Raw genomic sequence first — 22208 nt, 5'->3', positions numbered from 1 at the left:
GAGCCACGCAACTCCATGCCACCACCCTTCTCAGACAAACAAAATAATTATGACTGAAATAAGGTTGAAAGCCCTAGTTCGTTATATTCACTCTAGCCTTGTGCCCATCTGAGGCATCCCAGACAACTGTTTATTTATTCCACTAGTTTCTTTCTTTGGTGTCCCTGGCGATGCCTATGATGACCTCACCATCTCCTATCATCCTCCAATCAAGGAAGAGAAATAAAGGAGGAGAAAAAAAATGAAATGATGTAGAGAAAATGTAGGAGGATAAGTGTCTAATGATAAATTCTAACATCGTAGGTTGGTTTAAGGATAAACAAAGCAGAAAGAAGAGATCAGAGGAGCTCTAAGGTCTATTCCAAATTTAATATGCAACAATTCTATAATTTGAAAGTTGTTGCAGGGTTAATCCATAAATGCAGTAAAAAGCTTAATTTCCTTTTCATAATCACAGTAGATCACAAAGGTTGGGAAGGGGGCATAAGGAAGAAAAGATGAGGAAATGTTGGAAAGAGTCCAAGGGCAATCTGTCTGTCTGTCTTTGAATCTGTCTACCAACCCACCATGCTGAGCTTCCCTGTGTTATCACAACCTCCTTAAGGCTTGTGGGGCTCCAGCTATATTTAAGAAGTTAGCTTGGCTTTATTTTTAGAAATTTCCAGATGATTCCATGACTACTCTTGTTAACACCTTCTAATATTATGATCCTGATTGTTAAAACCTTTATGTCTAATCTAAACTTTTCATCTTACAGTAGTCAAAAAGCCCAAATTTGCAGATGTTTTCCTTCCAATATGCTGGGGATGGGTACAGCAATTCCCCAGGCAATGCTCAATGTATTTAGAAATAATGATTAGTCATAATAATTCAGTAGGATATTTTTTGAGATTTAGATAAAATTTATTTTAATTCGGCTTTGCCTGATAAAGTAGCTCATTTAATATTTGTCTAATGAGCCCACGGAAACCTTCCTCAAGCCTCAGGTTCATGCAGTAGGATTATTAAGAGGCCCTCTGCTTAAACTTCTAAATAAAAGAAGGAAAATAAAGCTCTCAGCTAATTACACTTTACTTGTGAACATGGATATAGTGAAGTCCCAATTTGTTGGGAAATCATTAGCTAAAATTCTTTGGTGAACCTGGTGAAGTAGAAAGAGTTGTGGATTTGAAGTCAAAAGGCCTGGGTTCAAATCTCAACTCTGCCACATAATAGATGTATGGCCAGACTGTGGGCAAGTCACTTACCCTCTCTGGGTCTTAGCTTTGTCATCTATAAAAAGGGATCAATGGTATCAGACCAATAGATCAATCAAACTCACATAGAAATGGAGGCCACTGACTAAATCCTCAATAAGAATCCCTACAGGGGTGGATTGATTTAGAAAACCACATATTAACATTATCTATGTTCTATTGTGTTGTTATTTATTTTGTTAAATAATTCCCAATTATATTCATCTGGTTCAGGCAGCTCTGGAGTGTTTTAAGCCAAGGTCTCATGTTTATACTTCTGGACTAGATGATCTCTAAGGTCCATTTAATTTCTAGATCTATTATCCTAAATCTATGATACCAAACTCATTATCTTTCCTCCTAAGCCAGGATGCGGTGGGGGGTGTGTGTGCAAAATGGGGGACCTGCTGCCTCAAGACTACATGTGGTACTCTGGGTCCTTGGGTGCAGCCTTTTGACTGAGTACAAGTTTCACAGAACAATCCTTTTATTCTGTGAAGTTTGGATTCAGTCAAAGGGCCACACTTGAGGACCTAGAGGGCCACATCAGGCCTTGAGGCAACAGTTTCCCCACCCCTGTCCTAAACCATCCCCCCTTCTAACTTTCCTAGTACTGTCAAGAGCAACACCATCTGCTCTCAACCTCTGTGTCATCCCCTACTCCTCACAATCTCTCCCACCCCACCTGCCATATCAAAGGCCTGTTGATTTCACCTTTGCAGCATCTCCCAAATACATCCCTCTCTCCTCTGATACTGACACCACCCTGGGTTCAGACCTTCAGCAATTCAAACCCGGACTATGGAAATAGCTTGCTGGTGGATCTGCCTGCCTCCAGTCATGTTAGCCAGCTACTCAACTCCAGCAGCTTCCTATCACCTCTAGTATCAAATACAAAATGCTCTGTTTGGCATTCAAAGCCCTTTATAACCAACCCCCACCTTCCATCTTTTCTGTCTTTTTACTCCTGACTCCTCCTTCATCCCTGTGCTCCTTCAGCCAGAGCAAGACACTCCCTCTCTCAGTTCCAGGCCTTTTCTCAGACTGCTCCTAATACCTGGAATTCTCTCTCCCTTCATCCTAGCCTCCTCGCTTCCCTGGCTTCCTTCAGGTCCCAACTAACATCTTCTCTTATTCTGCAGGAAACCTTTCCCTATGCCTCTTAATTGTAGTGCCTTCCCTCTTTTAGTAATTTCCTGTTTTTCGTGTATGTAGCTTGTTCATACATATTTGTTTGCCCATTATTTGTTTGCCTCATTAGATTGTGAGCTCCTTGAGGGTAAGGGACTGTCCTTTGTCTTTTTTAATATCCTCAATGCTTCGCACTATGCCAGCGCATAGTAGGAGTTTAATAAATGTTTGTTGACTGACTAATCTTATGATAACAAATATCATCTTTTAGTCCTTCCTTTATATTGTGGTTGAAAGACTCAAGTTTTGACTATTGTGTAAATAAGTTTAATGTGAAGGTATATGTAGAACCTATATTGGATTACATGCCATCTCTGGGGGAGGGTGAAGAGAGGGAGGGGGAGAAAATTTGGAACTCAAAAGCTTGTGTAACTGAGTGTTGTAAACTAAAAATAAAAAAGGAGTTAAAATAAAAGAAAGACTCAAGTTTTCTTATGGTGATCTATCTGGTGCCATCCCCTGCTACAGTCCTCCTCTTGCCTCACCATGGCATGAAGGTGAGCTCACATTCTCAAAATCTGTGCCTGAAAAGCACAAGCTCCAGCAAGTCCTCCCCAGCTGGAAAGTTTTCAAGTGTGCACCTGGCAACTGCTCGTATGTCTGGTTTGAGGACCAGTCTAGCTGACTCAGGAGAAACTCATCTTCCCTAGAGGGCTGCCCACTAAGGGATGATTTTTTTGAGGGGGCCACTAAACTATGCACTAAGATGTGGAGACACAATCTATGTTAATACAGAGAGTATCCGCACAGATGATAAGATTTAGAACTGAAAGTGAGTAACCTTTTATATCATCTCATCTAGGGGTTCTTAACCTTTTTTGTGTCATGGATCAGAGGTGTGCTGTTAAATGTTTAATCATTGGTTTTCAAAAAAAAATGTATTCAAGACACACTTTCAAAGTTTAGTCTGCATTGTTAATATATTCTCCACTGATTTCTTAAGTCTAGACAATCAACAAATCAATAAATCAAAGCCTGACTTGTAGCTTTTGTCAATTTCCGAGGTATAAATTCTTACACTGAAAATTTAATAATCAGCTCTCTTTCACCTGCACATGGACCACTTTGGCAGTCTGGTGAATCTTATAGGCCCCTTCTCAGAATAATGTTTTAAAGGCACAAAATAAAATACATAGAATAATAAAGAAAACCAATTACATAAACACAGTTAGAAAATACATCTTTTTAAAAATTCATGGTCCCCATGTTAAAAGCCATGATCTAGTCCAAACTTCACCCTCACCTCCACCCTCACCCTGGCCTTGTATTTTTACTGATTTTTATAGGAAACTGAGGCACACAGAGATTAAGTGATTTATTCAAGGTTATACAGGTAATTAGTAAAAAAAAAACTGAGGGAAATAGATATTCTTTACCTTTCACTTTTGTATCTCTAGACATGACAACTGTCAAAGATGTGACAAATGTGAGATGGGGGATTTGAACCCAGGTCCTTTGATTCTAGTGCTCTTTGCACAATACCAAGCTACCTCAAAGTGCCGTTGCATAAAGTGATCTGTCAGAAGGAGTCTTGCCTCAACACTGGGTTAGAATTATATCCCTACTCAGAATATGGGAAAAAATAACCAAATTACTGGATAACTAAAAGGCAAATGGAGAAGAAAAAAAGTCTATACATCACACAGGTGAACCCATAGCAATACCGTATAGTAGAAATTGAATGAGATAACAAATGTAAAGCTGTTTGTAAACCACAAAGTGCTAAATAAATGCTAGTCATTAGTATTGTTGTGATCACCGCTATCATTATCTAACCTATGGCAGAGCAAATTAAGAGGAAGGCAAGGGAAAAGTCAGCTCACCATTTCAAGAAGATTAAGATCATGTCTTAGTAAGTCTCTTGTCCGTCTTTCCAGATCAAGCGGTAAGCTATTTCCAAACAAAACTTTGTGTAACATAGTAGTATAACATATCTGATAGACACGCTATGCACCATTATGCAGCAGAGATTGCATTGTTTTATAATGTGTCATGCATGTCACTGAGAAGGCTGGAAACACATTCTTTTGAGCTGTGGTAAGTCATCTTGGCTGGGTCACAGAACTGCAAAATATGCTAAGTGCCACACAATATCCCTGACAGACACACGGTAACACACCTACCACTTTGCAGATATAAATGACACCTGCCACCAAAAACATAACCCCATCTCACATTTGTCACATCTGGACGACAATTTCCACTCAGTTATGCTTGTTCATGCATAGAGGTAGAAAAGCAAAGGGAAGGAATATCAGTTTCCTTCATTTCAACATTATGGAAGGGAAGGGTCTCCTCTACATTTAGAAACAATGATGATGCTAATTTTTTTCAGTTTCGCTAAATGTAATCACCTATAAATATGATCTGAACAGCTATAGAAGTCTTTGTTTCATGATGCTCCAAGACCTCACCCATACTCTCATCTGGTAATAACAATTCTTATTTTCTACTTCCCCAGCCAGTCATGACGGAAGATTTCCAAGTACTTAAGCAACTATCGGTAGCACCCCTAGTGAGTTAAATCATAAATTCAGATTAATTGGCTTGTTCAATTGAGTCAGCGCTAATTCCTGAAATATAGAAAATGTCAGAGTTGGAAAGGACCTCGGCGGCTAACTAGTCCAATCTATAGCTAAAGGAAAAAAGTCAATCTATAACATATCCAATATGTGGTCCTTCCATCTTTGCTTGAAGATCTCCAATAAGGCAGCGACCCATGACCTCCTGACACAGCTAGTGCTAATTGTTAGCTTATTTTTTTTCCCTGTTATTGAGCCTCAATTTGCCTCTTTGGAACTTCCACCCCTTCGTTGCTGCTCGTTCTTTCCCCAGGGGACAAAGGCAACTAGGAGTCCTACTAAACAGAGCCGAAAACATAATTTGAAACTGTTATTTCTATTTTAATCTTTGAAAGGAAAGGTGCTATTGTAATTTTCCGCATCTGCACGCAATAATATTGTTGTTGTTTATTCAGTTATTTTGCATTTTCGTCAGACTCTTCGGGACCCTTTGTGAGGTTTTATTGGCAAAGATACTGAAGTGCTTTGCCATTTTCTTCTCCAGCTCATATTTTTACAGATGAGGAAATTGAAGCAAATGGGGTTTAGTGACTTGCCCCAAGTCACACAACTTGTAAGTGTCTGAAGCCAGATTTGAACTCAGGTTTTCCTGACTCCAGGCCCAGTGCTCTATCTGCTGTGCCTTCTAGCTGCCCTCTGCACACAATATTCTTTTTTTAATTATTTACTTTTATTGAGATTTAAGTATCAGAATACACAACAAAAATGAACAGTTTAAATAAAATTGCAGAGAATTCAAAATCAAGCACCTTAATTTACCAATATATGTAAAAATGTTGATCCTAAGATGGCAAGAGGGAAATGGTTTCCAGAGATTCCATTCAATATTTTATCTAATCACCATTGTTCATAATTCTTTTAACTTCACAACCTCTGGATGTACTGAAAATGGGAGACAATTTTTACTTTTTTATATACAGCATTTATGTAGATTACCTCTACAACGAGTACTAAAAGGCTATAATGTATTGTTCTTTGCATTTGCTATTTCTGACGAGTTTTCTGACATTTCACAGCTAATGAAACTGAAGTTTCTGCCTGTCTAAAAGTTAGAAAATAAGATGAAAGATTCTGAACTTATGTTTCTCAGCCTTGTTTCCTTACTTAATCTCTCTAAAATGTATTTCTAGTGTGTTGTCATTAGAGACAGCTATTTGATTCCTTCCATTCAATCAATCAACCAAATAGTCTATATCAGAACTATGCAAGATAATGAGAGGGGTAAAAAGAATAATAGAATAGACCACTCCCTGTCCTGAAGAAGTCTATAGTGTGGTTGGTGGCTCCATTAACTCCTATTTCTCCTCCAGGGAATTTAAATCAGATGCCTTTGAAGATCAAGGTATAATGCAAGTGGAAATGATACGGCTGAATTCACTCTGTAAATCTATAAAATGCAGACCTCCTGAGGTTTGCTTAGTCTTAATATATTTCATACCACATCACTCCTAGTATATGTCCTTCCTGCTGAAAGGGAAATATCTATATAAATGTGGTATTTGTGTTTGTGCTTTTGGAAGCATCCTGGGAAGCATGACCTGATCATAAGAATGAGGTATTAGGCAAAAACAAATCACATACGCTTTACCTAACAACTCCAAATAATTGGAGTCACAAAAACATTTGTGGATGGATGTTTTTACCAAGATGACATTGACTAGGATGACGTTTGTTTGTCACTTACATGTCATATGGCATATAGAGGAGGGTACCTACCAAGTGCCTTCTCTGTTGCCCTTTAGTTAATCCTCAATTTTAATTATTTAAGGATTGTAGTGTTTTCAGCATACAACATCACTAGAAGAATGATGAAGTTTAAAAGGGGAAGGAGTATAAAAGGGGTCTTTAAAAGAACTTTGACATTTTCCAAAAGCAAAACGGGACTTATCATAAGAAGGTATGTAAAAGATGTTATCAAAGAAACATATGATCAAAAAAGAAAATGGAGTAGTCATGTGGCAGGAATGAGGGCAAACCAACAGAGAGCCCAAGTACTACATCAGTGTTCTCATTAAGTCAAGAAAAGTGAAGAAGGTCCCCAGCAGATTGAGTGCACTCTCCACAGTAACTTTAAAGGAAGGAGCGGACAAAAGTCACAATGGACAGGCAGGCATGGATAAGTTTTAATCCCTATCATTGGCTACCCACACAGATGAGATCATGAATTTTTTATAACACATACAAAGTATATGCAAAGACATACAAACATATACATGGGGCACCAAAAGTCTTAGTGCTATAATACCCTGTGGAGATAGATACACAAATATATTCACACACATATGTGCATATACAAATATATACACCCCCCTGCCACATACACACACACACACACACACACACACACACAGATACTGTCTTTGTGATCATGGGAAAGTTAATCTCTATGAGCCCTAGGCAACTCTCTAAAACTAAATTATAGGGAGCTTGTGATCTGGTTGGTCATGGAAGTTCCTACAGTGATGACATGCATATTGACATGTGCAAATATGTATGTGTGTATGTGTAAATGTATTAGCTAATTACAATGCTCTCATTAGGATCCATAACACAGGATCACAGTATAGTCTGATAGGAGACCCTTCCAGTAATTAAGACCCCATGGATCCTCATGATACCAAAATCTGCACTCTAGGGAACCAAAATATAGTGAAATTCCACTGTATTCATGATCTAATCTCTTGATTTTCAAAGAGCCTCATCCTACCCTAGCTAGTCACAACCACAGACTAATTACCATTATCTCTGAATGTTGTTGGCAAGGATGGGGACTAATAAAGCGAATGATGGAAAGGGAGAGCATCCTAAGAGTGTTCCTCCTGTGCCACCCTCTCCTCCCAGGGCACCACATTATAGGGACTGGACTTGGGATTTCATCAGTATCGAACTAATATACTATACTATATTATTATAGTTGCATTAGCATTAGCTCTATAAAGAAATCCCAGTGACGAACTTCCTCTATCAATGCAAGTTAGTACCTTCTCTGAAATTCATAAGTGTCTTGACCAGGGTTACATAGTATGTCAGAGGCAGGACTTCAACCCAGGTCCGTGTCACCATGCTGCTTTCACACTTCACATCATCCCAACCAATATAGTTATGTATTTGGGCACCCTTTTCATGTGATTTCTTATGATTGCCACCTTCGTCTTTTGGAATAGATAATGTCTTAGGTCACCATCTCTTTTGGATACCCTTAGTTCTTAGACATGTGATTATGACTTCCATGACTTAGATAATCAGATGTCTGCTCTGAAGCTCTTTGGATATAAACCTACTAAGGCTGGAAGGTCTACAGGGACTAAGGGCATTCAATGTCAAAAGTCAAGAATGTTTAACTTCAGACTCAGCAGAGGAATATTATAATGACATAGATGCCTTTATTTAGCAGCAATGCAACTTAGGAACCCGTGTAGCCTTTGTACTGACAGAGCTCTAAATGCACAATTGTCATGGCTGAAGGGCATGACTGGGAGATTAACTATGACCTACTTCATGTGTAGGCTCTCTTCTCACAAAATCTTAAATGGGTTTCACAAAAAAAATCTTCCTAATTTCCCAGTTAAGTAAGAACAAGGGGAAGGGGATACACTGTGTAGAAGCATCCCCATTTAATGCAGTATAGATGTAGAGATGTGTTCAAACAGGCCCATTGTACACAGGCAACTAACAATTATCCTCATTGCAGAACTAGGCAGAGATGCAAAGTCAATCTATAGTTAATTGAAATTTACAGGCAATTCAAAACTTTATTTTATTTAGTGCCTCAGTTTTGTCACCTCTCACCAAATCTTTCATTAGAGGTACTAGCAAAGAAGAAAGACTGACTGTTTGGAGTTTCGTTTCCTTTTCTTCTCACTAGTAGAGGTGGCTAATGAACAGTGAAATGACTGGAAGCCAGGCAACCAAGACAGAAGGAAGAAAAGCAGTGGGCATGGATAATCCAAGAATGGATAGTTGGATCTGTGATAATGTAGAATTGATTATATTCCCACTTAAAGAGGGAAAGTAGGAGACAATGGCAAAACGCAGCAGTAGCACTGATTAATCAACCAACAAGCATTTAGTAAGCGCTTACTATGGATGAAGCACAGTGCCAAGATCTGGGTACATGGTACAATGAAAAGTGTGCTGAATTTGGAGAACTGAACTTGGGAGTCATTGGACCTAAGTTCAAAGTTCAAGTTCTATCTCTGCCACTTACAAACTGTTGACCTTGAATAAGTCACTTAAATCCTATTAGGCACATTTTCCTCGTTTTTAAAGTGAGAAGTTTGGGCTAGACAATCTTTGAGCTCCCTTTCAGTTCCAGATCTATAATTCTATGATGTACTCTTTTTTATCTTCTCTGAAATCACTGACCATCTCACAAGTCAAAACAGGTCCATGTTAGTTGTGGAGATTTCATCAGTATAGAACTAATATACTCTTGTGGTTGTTATTATTTTGAGATTGAGTCTCCTTATGTTGACTGAGAAGGTTGTTGTTGTTCGATTGTTCCAGTCGTGTCCAACCCTTCATGGCCCCTTTTGGGGTTTACTTGGGAGAGAAACTGGAGTAGTTTGCCATTTCCTTCTCCAGCTCATTTTTAAAGATGAGGAGCTCAGGCAAACAGGGTTAACTGACTTGCCCAGGATGACACAGCTAGTAAGTGTCTGAGGCTGGATTTGAATCTTCCTGATTCTAAGCTCAGTGCTCTATCTACTATGCCACCTGACTGCCTTGACTGAGCATGGGAGCTGGGACCTATTGTTTCCTGCCTGGGTGAGTTTACCCCTCCTTAGGTAGGTTGGTGCCCTCCCACTCATGGGGGCTTACCATATTGGTGCCAGACAATGCAGAAAGCCTTCAAAAACATGAGGCCATCACTGAGATCCCTATTCAACGACTTGCTTAGCCATTGACTTGTGAATTCTGTAACAGATTGACTGTCAGCCCAACTTCACTAACAATGGAAGCTAGCATTTATGTAGTGCTTTAAGGTTCACAGCGCGTTTTACACATATTATCTCATTTGATCCTCGGAAGAAGTTAGGTGTTCCTACTATCCCTATTTTACAGGTGAGGAAACTGAGACTCTGAGAGGTCATGTATGAGGCCATATTCATATTTAGGTCATCTTCACTCCAAGTCCCATGCTCTAGCCGCTGTGCCACCTAGATTTCAATTCGGTTCCTAAATGTTTCAAATTTTAAAATCTTAAAAAATTTGAAAAATATAAATCTTTTAGAAAAGATTTAAAAATCTCAGAAACTATGATGTAGCTTCACTTTTTGAGTACAATTTTCATATAGATAATGATAACAGCCAGGCTGCCTCACAACTGAGTGGTACTTCACAGTCTTCAAAGAAGTCTTGAGAAGAGAAATTTATGATCTTATTTCCACAGCAGCATTTTTCTAAATTTTTTAGAGTTGTGATAACTTTACACCAACTGCTATTCCTCTCTACCCACCCCTCAGAAAAGTGCTTGCTGGTTTGATGATATCTTTCATAGATAACTAAACATGCTCTGGAAATATTCTAAAAGACAATTTATTAATCCCTTCATTGCCTATTCACACATAGAATAAAGTCTGCGGAAATGGTAAGCAACAAGCTGAAAATCTGCTCAGCTCAGTATTTACAATCTGTCAAAAGATCTAGAACAGAGGTTAATTTGTGTGTGTGTGTGTGTGTGTGTGCACGCGCGTGCACACAAGCACACATGTATGCATGTGTATATGTATGTGATGGCTCCCTTTGGCAGTGTGGTGATACCTACAGACCCCTTCTTAGAACTACGTTTTTACAGACATAAGTTAAAATGTATGGGATTACAAAGGAAACCAATTATATTGAAATAGTTGTCAAAATATATATTTTTTAAAAGTTCACTGACCCAGATTAGGAACCCTTGACATAGAGGAAGGCCTCACACATAGCAGCTGCTTAATAAATCTTTAATTGAAGACCCTGAACATATTCTCTCTCTCCTCATCTCTACATCTTAGGAACACTGGCTTCCTTCAGGACTTAGCTCAAACACCATTCTACAGGACACCTTCTCTAATGCCTCTTGGAGAGAGTAAGGCTGATGACTTTGCACAGCTCTGCCTCACTTCAATCCAATTTATTTGCAAGTCAAGACATCACCCTTCTGATGTTTTTGGTCCTCTTAGAGAAGGAAGGACTCGCAACAACAATACCTTCCATCTACCAACATGCTATTTTGTGTACCTATCTAAATACATGCAGTCTCTCACATTAGAATATAAATCCTATGATGGTAGACATTGTTTTGGTCTTTCTTTGTATCACCTTTACTTAGTAAAGTATCTGAAGCATGCAATAAGTGTTTAATAAATGCTTATTAGTTAATTGGTGGTTTGATTTCATCCCCTATGGAAGATTTATGGGTGGATGTGAACAAAAGTCACATAGGAGAAGGCATGGATGGGCTACCAGTCCCACTAGAATGCCCAAGTCAATATGATCATGGATCTATTGAGACATTAAAATAAAGCATACATAAAAGAAGGAATGTCCATACACTTGTTAGCAGAAGATACTTTCTAGTTAAATGAAAGAATTAGATTTAAGCAACAGATTTGAAGAGTGAAGCTAACTTACTGAACCTCCAGAAAATTATATACTGTATATTTATTTCATTTGAAGTCCTCCTCGATCTGTAACTAGTTATCACCACCTCCCCTTGAGGCACTAGTTTTCTCTTTGAAACATTCTAATCTGAGGGCAGAATTTGGCTGTTAGAAGAGATATTGAAGAGGATAAATAATAGAATGAAAAACTGTGAATCACAAGGAACAAAAGAAATACAGTTTATTTAATTATGAAGGGAATTGAGATGCAATACTCACAGCAATGCTGAGGGACACATTCATTTCAATTTTAGATCGTTTGTAATATTTAAAAAGGAGATTGCAATACTTTAAAAGAGCTCCAATTGCAAAGGGAACTTTTTCAGCCCAGTGGTAGAAGTTATCACCAAAGCTTTCAATTATATCACACCCAAGAAAAAGTTTTATTAGGGAGACCCCAAGGCACTCATAATCTTACATAACAGATACAGCATAGTCACCTAGAGAAGAGCCCAAACATTATTTTGCATGTAACACAAGGCTGGATAATCTTTGTATATTTATTTGCTAGTGATTTCTTTAGCTACATCTTGGAGAGTTCATAAATTGACTTTGACTTTTCCAGTTTATGATTTTGCAGCATCCCTAAAGATAAAATGTTTTCTCCCTCAGCCAAGAAGTTTAATGTTGCTACGCAGTATATTCACTTGTATTGCAAACTAAGCTCAGAATTTGAATGGAAGAGATTACTTCCTTTAAAGCCAAGAATTTTAGGGAAAGTACTTTTAGAAAAAATATCGGATTCATCTTCCGACAACTTTCATAAATGTTATGAAATAAACACGCCCAAACGATTTCTATTTCTCATTTAGGCTTGGAAAAAAAGTGTAACAAAACAGCTTCCACACTCATGCAAAACCAACAAAACCAGGAAATGAATCAATAAACCAACCACAAAAGAAAGCTCCCATTTCTCTCATGTCCTTAACAGAAAAATAAGAGGTAGTAGATACCACATCTCCCTTCAAACTTGTCCTGCATCCTACAAGCACTCTCCTTTACATAATCCAAAATTCAGTATGAATTAGAGGTCTTGAAAACTTCTAGGATCAAATTCCAGAGCTGTAACCTAACAGACCAAGAAAACCATGTCTTAGGCTTTAAAATCTGGTAAAACATAAGTCGGTCTTTAGCTAAGATCATAGATTTAGAGTTGGCCTGAGAGGTCATTTAGTTCAAGTCCCTCAGATGAGAAAATGGAGGCCCAGAAAAGTTAAATGACTTGCTGGAAGTCCCACGGTTAGGAAGTATCAGAACTGGGATCTGAACCCAGGTTCTCTTATTCTAAGACTTTTTCTACTGTATTAAAATTTTAAAATATTAAAAAAAAAACTAGGCTATTTGGAGTCCTGGTAGGCCTACAAAATTTGTGACCATAGGTATTTTTATTATTTCAAGAGTCCTAGCAATGCAAGGGAAGGGATGGGTATTAAAAAAAGGGAGATAGACAGATATCTAGATCTAGATAGATATCTTAGATCTGTCCATCCTCCATTTAACAGAGGGGAAAGTTCAGTTTTTAGAAAATGGGTCTAATTCAGGATTAGTTGGGGCCATTTAAATGAAGAATGACCCACTTTTTAATGTAACTATTTTATGACACTGTACCTAAAGTAATTTACTTAATTTGATACTCTGAAAGAAAATATGGGTTTGTTTTTTTTTTGTGAACAACTTCTTAAAAATCTGAAGCTTCTAAATACAAACGAGGCATAGAGAGGGTAAGTGACTTGCCCAGAGTCATGCAACTATTAAATATATCTGATGCAGAATGTGAACCCAAGTCTTCTTGATTCAAACTCTTATGCTCTATCTACTGTAACCCCTGGTTGCCACAATTTATTAAGCCATTACTCAATTCATGATCATGGCCTTCCTTGATTCCAGTTTTTTTCTTTTCTTTTTCCCTTTTAATCAATTTGAGTTGAAAGAGTGTTTTTTTGTTACTAACCTTCTGCTTAATCAACTCCACCCCAATGCAAACCTTGCTTTCTTATCAAGTTTGATGTATTTCTACTCCAAATTCTGTGTGCGTGTATGTATGTGCATGTATGTATGTGTGTGTGTGTGTGTGTGTATACTGAACCCTTTTTATCAATTCATATAAGATCGAAGTTCACCTGATTCCCACTTCCCCACTTCTTTCTTCATATTTGTATAGCCTTTTTTTCAAATGCATATTATTCATGTTTTTCATATTCATATTATAAGAAACAGCAAGTTTTATCCAATTTTCCCCCCTTTCTAGTACATTCCTTTTCCCTTCCCTTTTCCAGCCCCACTTCAAACCCTTAGAACCGGACCAATTTACCTTCAGGCAATTTGTTTTTTCTTATTTAATTTCTTCAACATCTTTTAAAGACATTAAGATTTTGTAAGGATATTATTTTTTCCTTACTCTTTTAGAATGTTAGCACTGCATCATTTTACAGACTTTTAATTGCTCAGATTTTGGTTTCTAGGTTTCTCTTGCCTCTTGTGTTTGCCTTTCAGAATTTCTACTCAGCTCTTATTTTTTTCATCAGAAATGCTTGAAAGTTCTTAATTCCATTAAAAATCCATTTCCTGGCTGTCCTCTCACTTTGCAAGGTAAGTTATTCTTGGTTATAAGCCTTTATACTTTACCTTTTGGAATACTATATTCTAAACTTCCTTTTATGTCTAGTAGAAGCTGCTAGATTGTATAATTTTGATTGTGGTTCTTTAGTACTTGAACTCCTTTTTTTTCTGGTTGATTGCAGCACTTTTTTTCCATTGATACTAGAGTTCTGGGTTTTGCCTACTACCTTCTTGTATCTTTTTCTTTTAATGTTTATTTCAGTCTATGATTGCTGAATTCTTTCTTTTTTATTTTGCCATTTTGTTTTGAAGGATATGGGCAGTTTTCATTTAAGACTTCTTGAAATATTGTATTCAAGCTTTCTTTTGGTCACAGTTTTCACAGAGCTCAGTAATTCTTAAATTATCTTTTCTTGACTTGATTTCCAGGTCAATTGTTTTTGAAATTTGATGCCTTACATTTTCTTCTATTTTTCACTATTTTCATTTTATTCTAATATTTTTTGCTCTTTCATGATTTTCATTTGATCAGTTCTTAATTTCAGCAAGTCTATTACTTGAGTAAAGTTTACTATGTTCTTTTCTAAGTTTTATTTTCTTCTAATTTTTTTCCTCAAGAGTTTTTATTTCTTTTTTTAACTCTTGCTCAATTTCTTCTAGGAATTCTAGGATGTATACAATCCAATTTTCCTTTAATAATAGCGAACATTTATATCGTGCCTACTATGTTTCAGATACTCTGCTACATGCTTGACAAATATCTCAAAACAACACTGAGAAGTAGGTGTTACTGCAGATGATGAAACTGAAGCAAAGAGGGGTTAAGTGACTTGCCCAAAATCATATAGCAAGTAAGTCGCTGAGGCTGGATTTGAACTCAAAACTTCCTGTCTCCAGGCACAACACTCTATCCATTTCACCACCTAGTTGATTACTGTTTTTATGGAGTTACTCTCTCTTTTTGGGCTAGATTTTTGTGCAAATATGGTTGTACAAAAATTCTTTAGAATGGTCAATGTCTTCTTTGGTTCACTCACTTTTCCTGTCTTAGCTGCTGAACCTGTGCTTCAGCAGACCCAGCCTCCATCTCCTGCTGTGCTTTTGGGTAGGTTGGTTGGCCCTCTTTGATCTCAACAAGGTCACCTGGGTTTTGGCAATAACCTCCAACTCCTAGGATTTGGCACTCCTCTTCCCCACCCCCGTATTTAAAATTCAGAGCACCAGATCTTCAAGGTTAGGAAAATTTGCCTACAACATCTCCCAAAAGAGTATTAGGGACCTCCAAAGGATATGAACAGGCAGTGTTCAGAGAAAGAAATTAAAGCTATCTATATATGAAAAAATGCTCTAAATCACTATTGATTAGAGAGATGCAAATCAAAACAACTCTGAGGTGTCAACCACATCACACCTATCGGATTGGCTAACATGACAAAACAGTAAAATGATAAATGTTGAAGAAGATGTGGGAAAGTTGGAACACTAATTCATTGTTGGTGGAGCTGTGAGCTGATCCAGTCATTCTGGAGAGCAATTTGGAACCATGCCCAAAGGGCTATAAAAATGTACATACCCTTTGACCCAACAATACCACTTCTAGGGCTGTATCCCAAAGAGATCATAGAAGTGGGAAAGGAACCTGTACGTACAAAAATATTTATAGCAGCTCTTTTTGTAGTGGCCAAGAACTGGAAATCAAGGGGATGCCCATCAATTGAGGAATGGCTGAATAAGTTGTGGTATGTGAATGTAATGGAATACTATTGTGCTATAAGAAATGATGAGCAGGCGGACTTCAGAAAAACCTGGAAAGACTTACATGAACTGATGCTGAGTGAAGTGAGCAGAACCAGGAGAAAGCATTGTATACAGTAACAGCCACAGTGTGAAATGACTGACTTTGATAGACTGAGCCCTTCTTAGCAATGCAAGGTCCTAAAACATTTCCAAAGGGTTCATGATGGAAAATGCCATCCACATCCAGAGAAAGAACTATGGAGTCAGCATGCAGAGTGAGACAGACTGTTTTCTCATTTGTTTTGTTTTCTTTCTCATGGTTTTTCCCATTCATTATAATTCTTCTATGTAACATGACTAATGTGAAAATCTGTTTAATAGGAACGTATGGATAGAGCCCATATCAGATTGCATGCCATCTTGGGAAGGAAGGGGGAAGGGGGGAAATTTAAAACTTATGTAAGTGAATGTTGAAAACTGAAAACAAATAAATTAATAAATTGAGGCGGGGGGAGAGTATTAGGGAACTCTGATCCTCTGGGCCTAGGGATTCTAATCTGAACACTGCTACAACCACCCTCATCACTGCCAATAGTCAATAGTCCCCACAGTGGGGACCTTGGAAAAGATATCTATTCATTTCCTACCCATTTGCACTCATTTTGGATTCTTTGACTTCAACGTGCCTGTATGCCAAGTACCTCTCCCTGACCACAGTTTTTCAGCTTTCTTTTCTGTGTTATCTTTCCCCATTTTCACACTAGGTATTTCTCAGAGTGGCACTCTCCTCTGAGAGATACAGAGCCTTTCAGGGTACTCTATCTTTGGCCAATCTCTTGCCATGTTGAGAGATTGCTAGTTTCTTTTCCTGGGCTTGTCCTGGCTATTCTGGTGGCCTTCTTCTTTCCTCTTGGCTGTGGAGTAGGCTTCTGGTTGATTTAGTTTGTAGTTCTGAGAGGGAAGAAGTCATTTACTGTGATTTTACCTTGGATTTCCTAATCATTATTCAGTCAGGTGCAATTTTTAGATTTCTGATAGAGTAGGGTTATGAGAACTAGTCTGTTTTCAAGCAGCCATCTTGGCCAGAAATCCATCCATTTCTCTATTCCCCTTTGGTACATGCACAATTTTGATTCCATAGTATTCTGTGATTTACAGTTGGGTAGGCTTACCAGAAGATTAATATGAAAAAAATGGATTTTTCTTTCAAGGAGAGACTCTGTGTTATTGGAAGCATTGCACAATAGGGGTTTCTTCAGTTCTCATTCCCATGATGCTCTAGATCACCCAAAACCTACTGTGGCATTTAAGTGAAAAGATCAAGGAAGGACCCTTCCTTTCTGCATTGGTTCTTGCTTCCCAGATTCTATTGGGTGGCTGGGGAGGAAGAATCACAGAACTGAGAGTTGGTGTTGTAACAATCTTGCTAGCAGCTGCTTCAGGGGTGTAAGATCCACCAACAACCAGCACCCAGAAAGCTGCCAACACAGGTTCTTTGATCTGCTTTACCAAGGAAAGTAACTTTAAGGGGTTAACAATCTCAGTTTAATCAAACATACAAATATCATTCACAATTCAGGGGGAAAAGGAAAATACAAACAGAAATTACAAACATCAACAGACAGACCTTGTCTGATTCAAATCACAATACATAGTTACCAGTGCCAACATCTGGGTTGCAAAGCTGTGCCCAGAGTCTCAACACTCCTTCCATGAGTGTGCCCCAAAAATCAAATGCCAAGGTCTCCTCAATAATATCCAGTTTGAAGCCCTGAGGGCTCTGACCTCACCCAGGTTGGGTCTGGGAAATTCTCCATCCCCAGGATCACATCATATACAAATCAATGACTCCCCATTGTCTCAGTGCTGAGAAATACTCCAAGACAAAAAGATCCCACTTTATCTGCCCCATTCAAACAAAGGCCAGAATCATGAAAGGCACTTAAGAGAAGAAAAGCAATAAGTCCCACCTTAATTACTATTACAGTTGGAAGGAACTTAGTGGCCAGCTAGTCCAGCCCCTACTCAAAAAAGAATTCCCTCTATGATATATTTAACAAGTGATGATCTAGCCTCTCCTTAAAGACTTCCAAGGAAGAGTAAGCCACAATCTCTCCAGGCATACCCTTTCACTTTTGAACAAGAGAGACATGGCTGTTCACACAGGTTAGATGAGTTTGGAGTCTACTAAAACCTCTGCCGCCTTTGACACTTGTGGTCACCCACTTTTCCTTGATATTCTCTTCTAAGTATTTGTGACATCTACTCTTTCTTGGTTCTCCTCCTACTTATCTGAGCACTTTTCCTCAGTTTCCTTTGCAGGATCTTTATCCAGGTCATGACCACTTATTGGTGTCCTGCAGGATTCTGAGCTAGATCCTTTTTCTTCTCCTTCTACATTACATTTCACTATCAGCTCCCATGAATTCAGTTAGCATGTCTATGCTTCTCAGCTCTAACCTTTCTGCTTACCTCCACATTTACATGTCCAGATGCCTATTTGACACCTCAAACTGAATATCCCATAGATAACTTAAGCTCAACAGGTCCAAAACTGAATTCATTATCTTTTTCTTCAAGCCTTCCCCTTGTGAGAAACGTGGTTTTGGGGATCACTGGACTTCCCCGAATTGTGAGAAAACATGGCTTTGGGGATCATTGGACTTCCTAGGCAGGGCCAAAGTCCTGAGGAAAAACCCCGTGATAATCCCTAGGGAAGGCTGTACAGACCACAGGACTCCCCAGAGGAAGGCCAAGTGGTAGCCCCCTTAATCTGTGGGGATCCCAGGGTTTCCTAGGGTCAGACCCTAAGGAGGACCCAAGTGATGGCCCCTTAGAACGGCGGTAAGATCACAAGGCTCCCGAGACAGGGCCAGAAGACCCAAGTGATGTCCCCTTAAGAAGGCTGTGCAGACCACAGGGTTCTCCAAGGGAATCCTGAGTGGTAGCCCTCTTAACACCACAGTGGGGATCACAGGACACCCCAAGGCAAGGTCCAGAAGTAATCCCGAGACCAGCTTCCGCTGCTCATTGCTTCTCTTCCCTTCCCTTAACCTTAGGAAGATCCATGTGATTTGCCCATTCTCACCCAAAGAACTCAGGACCAGAGTGGGCAGAGGAAGGCATTTTATTACGCTCCTCAAGAGAGCAGGTGTAGTGCTTACTGGAACACATTTCTTACACCCTCCTCCTAATTTCCCTGTTACAGTTGAGGGCACCACCATTTTCATAGTCACCCAGGCTCAACCTAGACATTATTCTTGACTCCTTAGTCTCTTTCACTCCCAACATCCAATCTGTTGTCAAGTCCTGTTGATTCTGCCTTTGTGACATCTCTGTTCTCTTTTCTGACATCACCACTCCCCTGGTGCGGGCCCTCATCATCCCACAACTGGACTATATTGCAATAGCCCGCTGGCTGGATTCCCTATGTCAGGCCTCTCCCCACTTCAGTCTATCCTCCACTCAGTTATTAAATTGGTCTTCCAGATGGAGAGATCTGACTATGTCACCCTGCCCCCCCCTACTCAATAACCTCCAGTGCTTCCTATCACCTTCAGTACTAAACAAAACAATTTGTGTTTAGTGTTCAAAGCCCTTCATAACTTTCCCTATCCCTCCCTATTTCTAGTCTCCTTGTATCTTACATCCTACCACGTACTCTGTGATCCAGTGATATTGGCCTCCTTGAGAGGCCTCCTGTAGCACACTTTATCCCCCAGTCCATATGTTTTTACCGGCTGTCCTCCATGCCTGGAATTCTCTCCCTCTTCACCTGCACCTCCGGCTCTCCCTGACTTCCTTCACTTTGCAGTTAATATTTCACCTTCTGCAAGAAGCCTCCAGACCTGTTTTAATACTAGTGCTTTAGCTCTGAGATAATTCCCAGTTTATCTTGTATATATCTTTTTTGTACATAGCTGTATGCGTGTTGTCTACCCCAATAAATTGTGAGCTCCTCGAGATCAAGGATTACTTTTTCCCTTCTTTATATAGCTAACAGCACGGTGCCCAGCACACTTAACAAATATTTATGGACTTACTGAGATTGAGTACTATCAGGAGTTATCATGATATTGCATCCAAAGATTCTCTGAATTTTACCACTTCCTCTCCATTTCTTTGAATTATTAACTTTTTCCAAGTCTTTCAAGTACTGCCATGTAACCTGCCAATGCACCTTAAGAATCTCTGGGCCTTGTCATGCAGCTCAAAACTGCACCTTAGGACTTTTGGCCCTTCCTTTTGCCCTGCAGATGACTCATAAATACATAAATAAATAAATGTGTGTGTGTATGTGTGTATTTTTTTCTCCCTCCAGTTAGAATGTGGTCTCCTTAAGAACTGGTTGTCTTGATTTTTCTATTTGCATTTTTAATTTCTATCACAGTCCATGGCACATACTAAGTGTTTAATAAATGGTTTTTTTTCATTCATTCATTTATCTCATCTAGGAGGATCTACAATACTCCAAGATTTCATATAATCAATATAATGCTATTCACAAACAGAAACATCTGTAGAACCTTACCATTTCTAGTACTTCTTCTATTTGGTCTCCTGTTAGAAATCTCCATGAACATGGCAAACACCATTGGTAAGGATAGGTCTCCCTGCTGTATGCCTTCCTTGATATTCCAAATTAGAGGATCAATAAAGTTATCTTTGTTATTATATCCATCAAGGAATCATTTATGATCTTAACATCTGCATGGGAAATGCTCAGAGATGCCTTGTTGGAAGGATGGCTTTAAGCCTGCATTTTATTCTACTGAATCAAATATTCTTTGATAGTCAGACAATAAGTATAATAAGATCATGAATTCTCTGCCCCTCTGAGTCTATTGTAAGACTGTAAATATGTGGTCTGCTATAGCATGTCATTTACAAAAGCCTGCCTGTTCACTACTCAAACTTTCTTCAAAGACACGCTCAGTATGGGTGTAAATTATTCTCAGATTTCACAGAGATTAGAAAGTAGACATAGAAATTGGGAGCTACTGATATCTTCTCATTGAAAAAGCGTTGTTCTCCTTATAATTTCTTCCCTTCCTCCCCCTCCCCCACTATAGTTTTTTATTGTTTTCACACAAATTTATTTGGACCCCAAAAATGAAAGGAATAGAGACATGGGATTATAGTCTCCCTGTAGTTGCCTTTGGAAGCCATTGTTGTATCAAGGTCCTTGCTGTGGCCCTTCATTGTAGGGGAAAAACTCTGGTAATACTTATACCTTGAATTCATGATGGGTAGTTGTAGAAAAGAATTCAGTCTCATTTCTGCCATTTCTGAACTGGAGTGAGTCCATGGTAGGTGGCTATAGTAGAAAAGACCTCTGCCTCATTCCTTTACCTCAGAATTTAAGAAAGGCTATGTGCTAAAACCCCTGAGTGTATCCATTGGAATACACTAGGGAACCTCTGTTTTCAACCTATATTAGGAGTCAATGAACCTAGATGCTTCATTAATTCAGTTCAGTTGAACAAATATTTATTATGCATCTATTATGTGCAAGGCACTGTGTTAAGTTCTGGAGCTACAAAGACAAAAAGCCTCAAAGAGTTTCCATTTTACTGAGAGTGAATTGGGGGAAGGGTAGGAAAGGGAAATGCAACTTATTCAGAGATAAGTAAATAGAAAATAATTCAGGAGGAAGAGAATATAAGGCAACTTGTTGGGGTTGCAGGCCAGTAAGATCCATTTAGTTTGGAAGTGGTACTTGAGATGAGTCTTGGAAAAAGTTAGCAATGCAAAGAAATGGAGATCAGAGGTCAGGATGGAGTGTATTTCAGGGATGGGAGTAAGCCTCCATAAAGGCACAAAGATGGGAGGTGGCAAATTGAATCAGGGACCAGTGAGGAAGCCTGGTTGTCTAGGACAGAGAGTGTGTGAAGGGGAAATTGGTATGGAAATGTGTGTGGGAGTAAGATTATGGTGGGTTTTTAATGCTCATCCCCAGAGTTTGTATTTTGGCTCCAAACAGAGAGCCACTAATGATTTGGGGATATATCTGTAACTTGGTCAGACTTGCCTTGTAGGAATATTAATTTGGCAGCAGTGTGGAAAATGCATTGGAGAGGGTAGAAACTAAAAAACCATGAAGAACGATTAGGTTATAGTCCAGGTATGAGGTAATAAAGACCTGAACTGAGGTAGTGTCCCTGGAAGTAGAGAAAAGGGGACAGATAAAAGAGATGTAAAGATAAACCCAATACAACTTAGCAATGTGGATTTAGAGAGTGAGAGAAGGAGAACAGCCA

This window comes from Trichosurus vulpecula, chromosome 8 (assembly GCF_011100635.1).
Source record: "Trichosurus vulpecula isolate mTriVul1 chromosome 8, mTriVul1.pri, whole genome shotgun sequence".
Taxonomy (NCBI): domain Eukaryota; kingdom Metazoa; phylum Chordata; class Mammalia; order Diprotodontia; family Phalangeridae; genus Trichosurus; species Trichosurus vulpecula.
This window is presented reverse-complemented; position numbering follows the sequence as displayed.